Genomic DNA, 9,160 nt, shown 5'->3' on the forward strand with positions numbered 1-9,160 from the left:
TAACTAGTTCTAAGTTCTAGGGGACTAATGACCTCAGAAGTTGAGTCCCATAGTGCTCAGAGCCATTTGAACCATTTTTAATCCCTGATGTCTTAACAGATGCCCTATCATCTTGCCTTTCTCCTTGTCAACGTTTTTCATATATTCATTTCCTCTTCGATTCTGGAGAGAACCTTCTCATTCCTTGCCTTATCAGCCCACCAAATTTTCAACGTTCTCAACGTCTCAAATCTTTGAATCCGTTCTCTTCCGGTTTTCCCTCAGTCTATGTTTAAAAAAAAAATGTTCAGAAGTGTGTGAAATCTTATGGGACTTAACTGCTAAGGCCATCAGTCCCTAAGCTTACACACTACTTAACCTAAATATCCTAAGGACAAACACACACACCCATGCCCGAGGGAGGACTCGAACCTCCGCCGGGACCAGCCGCACAGTCCATGACTGAAGCGCCTTGGACCGCTTGGCTAATCCCACGCGGCAGTCCATGTTTCACTACCACACAATGCTGTGCTCCAAAAGTACATTCTCAGTAATTTCTTCGTCGAATTAAGACATATGTTGGACACTAACAGATTTCTCATCGTCAGGAATACCCTTTTTCATAGTGCTAGTGCCGGCCGCGGTGGCCGAGCGCTTCTAGGCGCTTCAGTCCGGAACCACACGGCTGCTACGGTCGCAGGTTCGAATCCTGCCTCTGGCATGGACGTATGAAATGTCATTAGGTTAGTTATGTTTAGGTAGTTCTAAGTCTAGGCTGCTGATGACCTCAGATGTTAAGTTCCTTAGTGTATAGAGCCATTTGAACCACTTGAGCCAGTGCTAGTCCTTCCTTGGTAACAGAATTCCTTAACTTCATTATCAATCCTGATTTCCCGTTGTTCTCATTTCTACTACTTCCCATTACTGTCGTCTTCAAATGGTTCAAAAAGGCTCTGAGCACTATGGGACTCAACTGCTATGGTCATAAGTCCCCTAGAACTTAGAACTACTTAAACCTAACTAACCTAAGGACAGCACACAACACCCAGCCATCACGAGGCAGAGAAAATCCCTGACCCCGCCGGGAATCGAATCCGGGAACCCGGGCGTGGGAAGCGAGAACGCTACCGCACGACCACGAGATGCGGGCTTACTGTCGTCTTCCTTCGATTTACTCCCAATCCATATTGTGTACCCATTAGACTGTTCATTCCACACAACAGGTCCTGCAATTCCTCTTCGCTTCCACTGAGGGTAGCAATGCCATCAGCGAATCTTAACGTTTATATTCTTTCACCTTGAATTTTAATCACAGTCTTGAACCTTTCTTCAATTTGCGTCTTTCTTCTTCGATAACGCTTGAACAGCAGGGTCAAAAGGCTGCATCTCCGCCTTACACCCTTTTTAATCGGTGTACCTCGTTCTTGGTCTTCCACACTTATTATTCCCTCTTGGTTCTTATACGTATTGTGTATTACCTGGTTTAAGGAAAAATATTTCAATCAAACCAATGCAGTTTCGGATTTATTACAAATCCATCATCAGATGGCTTTCACAAATTCTCTTGTCGTCTGCTGCGGCCTCGTGTTTTTTCTATTTTTTTTTGTGACAGGTTTTGTGCTCTACGATGAACAAAAGTTTTTTCTTTCAAAATCAGGCACACTTACGACAGATGTTTCTTTTTATCATTTCTCTTTGACATTCACGGGAACACACTTCAAATGATTTTAATGTTAATATTAATAAACATAAAACTCAGCGAGAACTTACAAGATGTGTATTTCTGTGTGACAAATTCGTCGTCTATCTATGCTATCCCTTTTATAGTTTCTACATTTTCGTATGTGCACTATGTGCTTTCAAATTTCAGGGGAACTTCCAGAACTCACACCTTTCTACGTTTTACGTCAGTGCGTATCCTTGCGGCTGGCTGCTGTTTAAAATTATGTACATTATAAATATACTACAGCCACGTTTCTCCTGTCTACTTTGGACAAGGTAGAATTAATACTTCCTACTGGGGTATCCAAGCTTTTGAAGTGTGGTGCAACTGAATGATACTGTAAATGCAATGGACTGATGAGACAAAGAATTTGCAGAATTTGCGCACCGCAAAATATAAGGGTAATACTGACTAGAAGAAGATATAGGACGATAGGACGTTTGTTTTAAGATAAGGTAATAACTTCCATGGTGTACTGTGTAGCCGGTCAGTGTGGCCGAGCGGTTCTATGCGCTTCAGTCCGGAACCGCGTTGCTCCTGCGGCCGCAGGTTCGAATCCTGCTTCAGGCATGGTTGTGTGTCATGTCCTTAGGTTAGTTACGTTTAAGTAATTCTATGTTATAGGGGACTGATGACCTCAGATGTTAAGTCCCATAGTGCTCAGAGCCACTTGAACCATTTTTGTATTGTGTATTGTGTGTGTATTGAATCGGGGACCTAGAAACGAGGGAGAGGCTTCTTCCCGCCGAAGTCCTCAGTGGTTCACAACCCCACAGCAAACCACAGCAGTCCACCCACCTCACCGCCGCCCCACACCGAATCCAGGGTTATTGTGCTGTTCGGCGCCCAATAGACCCCCCCGGGACCTTGTCATATCAGGCAAGTGTAACCCCAAATGTTTGCGGAGTGGAGTAATTATGGTGTACATACATATGGAGACAGTGTTTGTGCAGCAATCGCCGACGAAGTGTAACTGAGGAGGAATAAGAGGAACAGCCCGCATTTGCCGAGGCAGATGGAAAACCACCTTAATAACCATCCACAGGCTGGCCGCTACACCGGATTTCGACACTAATCCGCCAGGCGGTTTCGTGCCAGGGACCTGCATGCCTTCACACTCGGGAAACAGCGCATTAGACCACACAGCTAGTCGGGTGGGACTAACTTCCAAGGTAATAAACCACGCAACAAAATTAAAGGATCACTTTTTCGAAACATCGTAATTGCGTTGCTTTGTGAGTCGTAACTTTGGCTCAAAGGTGCCTACAGCCTTCCTCTGCAATACGATATTGCAGAGGCTGTGTTGTTCAGAAGCACGATGCACCGCTCCTTCAAATATGGATGCATCGTACTTCTGAATAACACAGGGTATGTGACTTTCAGTTACAGTATGTCCCCTGTACTGGAATTTATGTAATGAATGTACGAGTGCACGTCGTAGACACATGGGAGTGATGTATAGAAATTTGGGTCTGGCCATGAGTCGTGCTCACATAGTCTAATTGCAAAACACAGCTCACCTTCCGCAAACATTAGTATTCAATGAACTGTGGACAAAGCCCGACCAAAAGGCATTACATGCATTGACCTAAAATGATAGTGCATTGAGAATGGCTAGTTTCTAACTGAAATCTAGATCTGCCAATAAAAATTCCAAAGGACGACTGATAGCTGAAATCTATCATTTACAAGTACACAATAATTAATTACACAGAATGAAATAACAAAAATAATACATTAATGCAACAGGCAGGTTACATACAAAAATGGAAAATGTGCTAAGGACATGTATGAAACATAATGTTCCAAAACTCCACAGCCAACCAAAAATTCACAAAGTAAACACATCTGTGAGACCAATCAAAAATTACCGAAAAGCACCCACATGCACCCTCACCAGACATATGTCAATGTACTCACACAGGACAGTGAGAAACACATAAAAGGCATACACGCTGGTGTGCAACTCTTAAGGACATAAGTAACTGCCAAGTAACATAGGTCGATGAAACTCGAATGTTGACAACTGCTGGATGACCGTTGGTGCACATCGATGTGCTGCAGAACGTAACCCCAACATATCCCACATGTGCTCGATGGGATATAAGCTGGATAACTGGGCAGGATCATTAATTCACTAAATATCCTCTCGTTCCAAGAGCACATCTATCTATACATTTTGACGCAGTCATGCATTGTGACGTATAAAAATGAAGTCTGGGCTGAATACAGCCCTGGAAGATGTAGGAAAGGAGTATAGTGTTGCAGTAACGTTGACCAGTGAGTGTACTATGGTAAGATATTTGGAGGTCAGTATGCGCATGCAGCATTATACTTCTCACCATCGTAATGTTTGTATCACCAAAACCATCATATTCAGCAAGACTCCTGAGTGCATTACGTTTTCTCGCCTCTCTCCATATGAGGGTATATCTGACGGTCTTGAACATGTTCGTTTTGGTGGCCCAGGTATCTATTATGGTGGTTGGAGGCAAAATGTTGCATAAACGTACTGACCTCCCACTCTTTGAATGTGGTACACTACCTGGTCAGTGTTATTGTGACACTGTGCCATTCCCCACCTGCGTTTCTCCAAGGCTGCAATCAGCCTTGACTTGATTTTAAAGGATGACAATGAGTGACCACATAAAAACAGGGCACGTAGTGCAGTTCATGGAACGAGAGTATATTTGACAAATGGACCGGCCTGCGCGATAACATGGCCTAAATTACATCGAGTACAAATGTGATGCATTGGGGAAATGTATTGCAGCATGTCAGCATGTACCACTGGCCATCCAGCAGTTGTCAACTCCAACATCGCCCCATCACGAGAACATTTTACCAACCTCGTGCACATTGCAGAGCATGCATTGCCGTCTGTGGTCATCGCACACCTATTAAGAACCATGTTCTGCCTTGTGTAATAACCAGGGGGACATCATAAATCACGATGACTTCCGTGTAATTATTGTCTTTGAGCAAAGTGTCACTTCTGTTCGTCTCATAGCGTATTTCTTCTAGTTACTGTCTGTACTATACGGTAGCAGTTGTTTCCATGTATGGTCCAAGTTTCGTTGAGCTATGTTACTTGATAGTGACACTTCATAGAAAGTTACTTTCGTCTGTAAATTTTGACACAAGTGTATCGTATATTCACGATATGGTCCCTTTGATGTACAAAACATGTACTCCACAGTCCCAGTTGATCAAGGTAATAGAACAAGTCGTAATACCTACAGTCAACTACCACTAGGACACTGTCAGAGTTAAGCACACTCGTACCCTTTTTTTTTTTAAATCAAAAACTACTTTTAAGTTAACAGATAATTATAGTTACAAGAAAAATGGTTGGTAATGCGACGCCCTATGTCAGAAAATGTAGTACATATCTTCGTGATCAAAACAGAAGAAAGAGTGTTCCAGAAAAGAGTATCAGGAAAATGCAACTACTCCATTGGTGGAGATAATGGATGATATTATCTGCTTGGTAGACGAACCAGAAACTAAGGTAGGACAGCGAAACACAGAGATAAATACACTGCACAAAAACATGAAGTTCACTGTAGAGGAAAAAAGTGGGGGAATAAACTTACTAGATATATCCACTGCAAAAAAAATAACGGTCATGTATTTAGTATTTGCAGGAAAATCACTACAACAGAAACAATGCTACACTAGCCATCTAACCATTTACAGTCCCAAAAAAACAGCTCTCAGATGTGCGCCTTACAAAATAAGTACCACTTTACAAACACAACTAGACTAAGGAATTAGAAGTATTAATTCAAAAGATAAAATAATCCATACAAAATTTATCTAGTTATAAAACTGAATAAGAAAATCCAGAAAGACACTGAATAAAAAAAAAAGATCAAAGGCTCCTCAACACTCACCACGAACACACAAACCAACAACAACACCAATACACAACAAGGACACAACATATAAACTCAACAGAAAAGCTGGTGCAAAATCGCATGGGCAAATATCTTTGCACACAGAACGTCCTTAAGGAAAAAGGTATAAATCTAATTAACCAAAACAATAACTCGATTCATAATGTTTAAAGAAAGAGGATGATATGGACATATATGAAAAAACTTCGTTTATCAAATTCCATGTGACCGTTATGATGGTCTGTGCTTGGGACAGAGCAATAGAACGTTTGAAATTAGGTGTAAGGAAAATAGAACAGCACGGAAATATGGTTCCGGCCACTGGACGTTTGCAGAATACCCCTGACAACAAAACAACCACCCCACCACAACAGAGACAGACATGAATATATATTCAGTAACAAGAAACTTTTCTAATCCTACAAGAAAACTTCTGAATACAAAAGGAAATCACAGGAAAGACGCACATAATAAATTACCAAACAAACATTAGCAACCGAACATTATTTAAGCTAGTAAAACATAGAGTAGATAAATAACAAATCTTCTAGACACTACAAAACGGTATCACACAAACTACGAAATGTACCCACTCTAGATTACCCATCACTGTACCGCAGTGAAGTAATAAACATACAGAAGGTAGGACATTTTAGTTCCCCTTACATGCGCACACATACATAAACACCCCCCCCCCCCCCCCCAACACACACACCAGTAGAATGATAGAAACACACACAGGGCAACTGCATAAGCTCCCACTACCACCGAAACAAAACAAAATACGTTCGCATCCAGCAATGCTAAAACAAACAAAGTACCCAATGTGGCGAGATGGCAAAGGATGTACTCAAAATAAACACACTATATTTTGTGTCGGTGAAAGCGCTTTCTGGAAAAATCTAACATATAAGAGTGAAGTAAGAACCAAACAAACAATTATAGTAATTTCATACTGTTTATAGTAGTAAGCTAACGCTTGAGGGCTGTTCATGATCCTAGCAAACAGAATTGAAGGAAAACCATACTGATTCAGTGATCACTGCAGTTGCTTTAAAATGAAGTAAAACTCGCATGGTCTTAATAAAACTCTTATTACAGTCGCAAAAGACGTTATTACCCCAATAACTTATACTATTACTGTACTTTGAAAACTATTCATGATCTGCTACTTTTTTATAAAATTAACTTGAAACACTTCTGCGTTACTTTAAAAAAGTTAGATTTTAAAGTAATAAAATTCATAAACGAAACTGAGATAGCAGTAGGGAAACACGCTTCGAACGATTGGCGAGGAAATAATGATAGAGGATACCGATAAATTCTGGAATCAGTTTGGTCAGGACGTCTCTATTACTATTCCAAAATTTAGTACTGATATACTAAGTCAGTTCTGTACTCTCTAAGTGACTATGGTGTTTTGTAGCATTGGACCAACAGTAGTGACGAGGTGGGACGACAACAATTGCCCTTCTCCTTGAGATAACGAGAGGCCTCTCTGGGTCATCCTTTATTTATTGATTTATTCTAGCCCAGTTTACAGATGACAAGAATGGCAGTTATAGATCAAATTTCGGTTTACGTAAACCACTACGATAGTCGTAATTTTTATGCACTTAATCTTCCGCCTGCCTGTTTAGCTCACGTTATCTACGTCAGCGTCCCTACAAAGTCTTTTTTTTTCTTCTTTTTTTACTTCCTTTTATGTCTGTAGACCGGTTCCTTCCTAACATATTCAATACACCGTAAATTTTATAGTAGTAACAGCAGTAGTAGTTTTACTCATCCGTGGATCACTGCAGCTACAGTTTCAGAACACACAGGCATACTTTGACAAGGATGGTGCAGGTAGTCGGCCTTTATATCCACGAGGTGTTTTAGGCCAACCTTGGAAAACTTAAATCAGTGTAAATTGTTTTCGATGGCATTGAGTCACAGTCACGCAAAGGATAGTTACATCTTAAAGACATCCGTTAACGTTGTTTACCTGCTTTGAACTGCCTCAACAAATGTGACTAAAGAATGGTCTAACAGCCTTCAGCAGTGTACGCGGCAATGGCAAAAAAACCGAAATATGGATAGGACCAAATCTAATGGACAAATCAATAGGACATAATCAAATGGCTGCTTACTCTTTTTAATCAGGATAGCCGGATTGACATTAAAACCTCTATCCTTCCGAATGCAAGACTAGTCTACTTAAAAGAGCGCAACCTCATTGGAGTTACCCTTTGTGTATAACACTGTCTTGTTTGTACGTTCTTGCATAGAAGGAATTTCGTAAAAAGCTGGTGCTAAACTGGTCATTCATTTTTCAACATGAATCACTGAACAGTTCGCATACATACCGTCGGCTCGCAACAGGGCAGTGATGATGATGGTTGGTTTCTCATTTGTGTGCTACTATTTTCCAATTGCTACCATGAAAAATTTGGGTCATCATCTATCCATAACGACTGAGCAGTTGAGGTCCTAAAGAAGATAAAATCTTAGAATTATCGATTTGAGAGTTTCGGTATCATATTTTACAGAAAATAAAAACATTTAAACATTTCAATGACAAAATGTGTTGTGAAGTAGCAGAGGTTTTTTATTATCAGTTTCTTGTGTTACACTTTTTATGAAAGAACCGATCTGTGTTACTTAAGCAATACTTCAATATACAGAATGTGTTCCTTAGTATGTACTTAACGAATTTTTCAATAATTTTTACTAATGTCTTTACTCTCCTTAGGCAGTTTATCGTACAGTTTCATTCCTTGGCAGAAAATCCTGTATTGAGTATTATCTTTTTTCTTTCCTGTGAATGTAGGCTCAGAATAGATCTTATTCCATGATAGTGAAAAGAGCTGTTTTTGGAATAATTATCGAGGTTATTTTTATGTGCGTAGCTGACGGTAAGTGTACTGACGTGGTATAGTTGAAATTCGAAGAGTTTTGAAAAGATATTTACTTTGAGGCCGATTATTGGTTATTCGTTAGTATTCTTGTGGCCGTTTCCTGTAATTTGATAACTGTATTAACACTTTTTGCACTTTCTCCCAGAAAATAATTCCATACTTAGAAACTGAGTGCACCTGTGAATTATATGGAACAAATCAGCTATTACACACTGATAACAGGAGTCCAAGGGCACAACATTGTGACGACAATCTGTTTGCAGATATGTTTGTGTGTTCACAATTGAAAGCCAATGATCATTCCTAGAATGTTAAGGATTTGTTACGCAATATATAGAGGTAACATATATTTGTCTAGCGGCGCACATGTGTACGATATTACCTACATTGTTTACTCGTCTTTTCCAATTAAATTAAATTCTACTGTAATCAATGTTTTAGAATAGTAACTTTGTCTTCACAGCATGTGGACAGATGCATACATGTAACTTGTTTCAAAACTGAGATGTGAGTTTTATTGCAGATGAGAAGAAAACTTATTTTATGTGTATGATACGAAATCCATAGTGTCCTGTTACAAAGTTCCCTGTAGCGGCAGATGTACGTTAATATGAGAAATCAACTGTGCGACGACAGGGTGTTGTGACTGCTATTGGTAG

The sequence above is a fragment of the Schistocerca cancellata genome, chromosome 5 (genome assembly GCF_023864275.1).
Source record: "Schistocerca cancellata isolate TAMUIC-IGC-003103 chromosome 5, iqSchCanc2.1, whole genome shotgun sequence".
Taxonomy (NCBI): domain Eukaryota; kingdom Metazoa; phylum Arthropoda; class Insecta; order Orthoptera; family Acrididae; genus Schistocerca; species Schistocerca cancellata.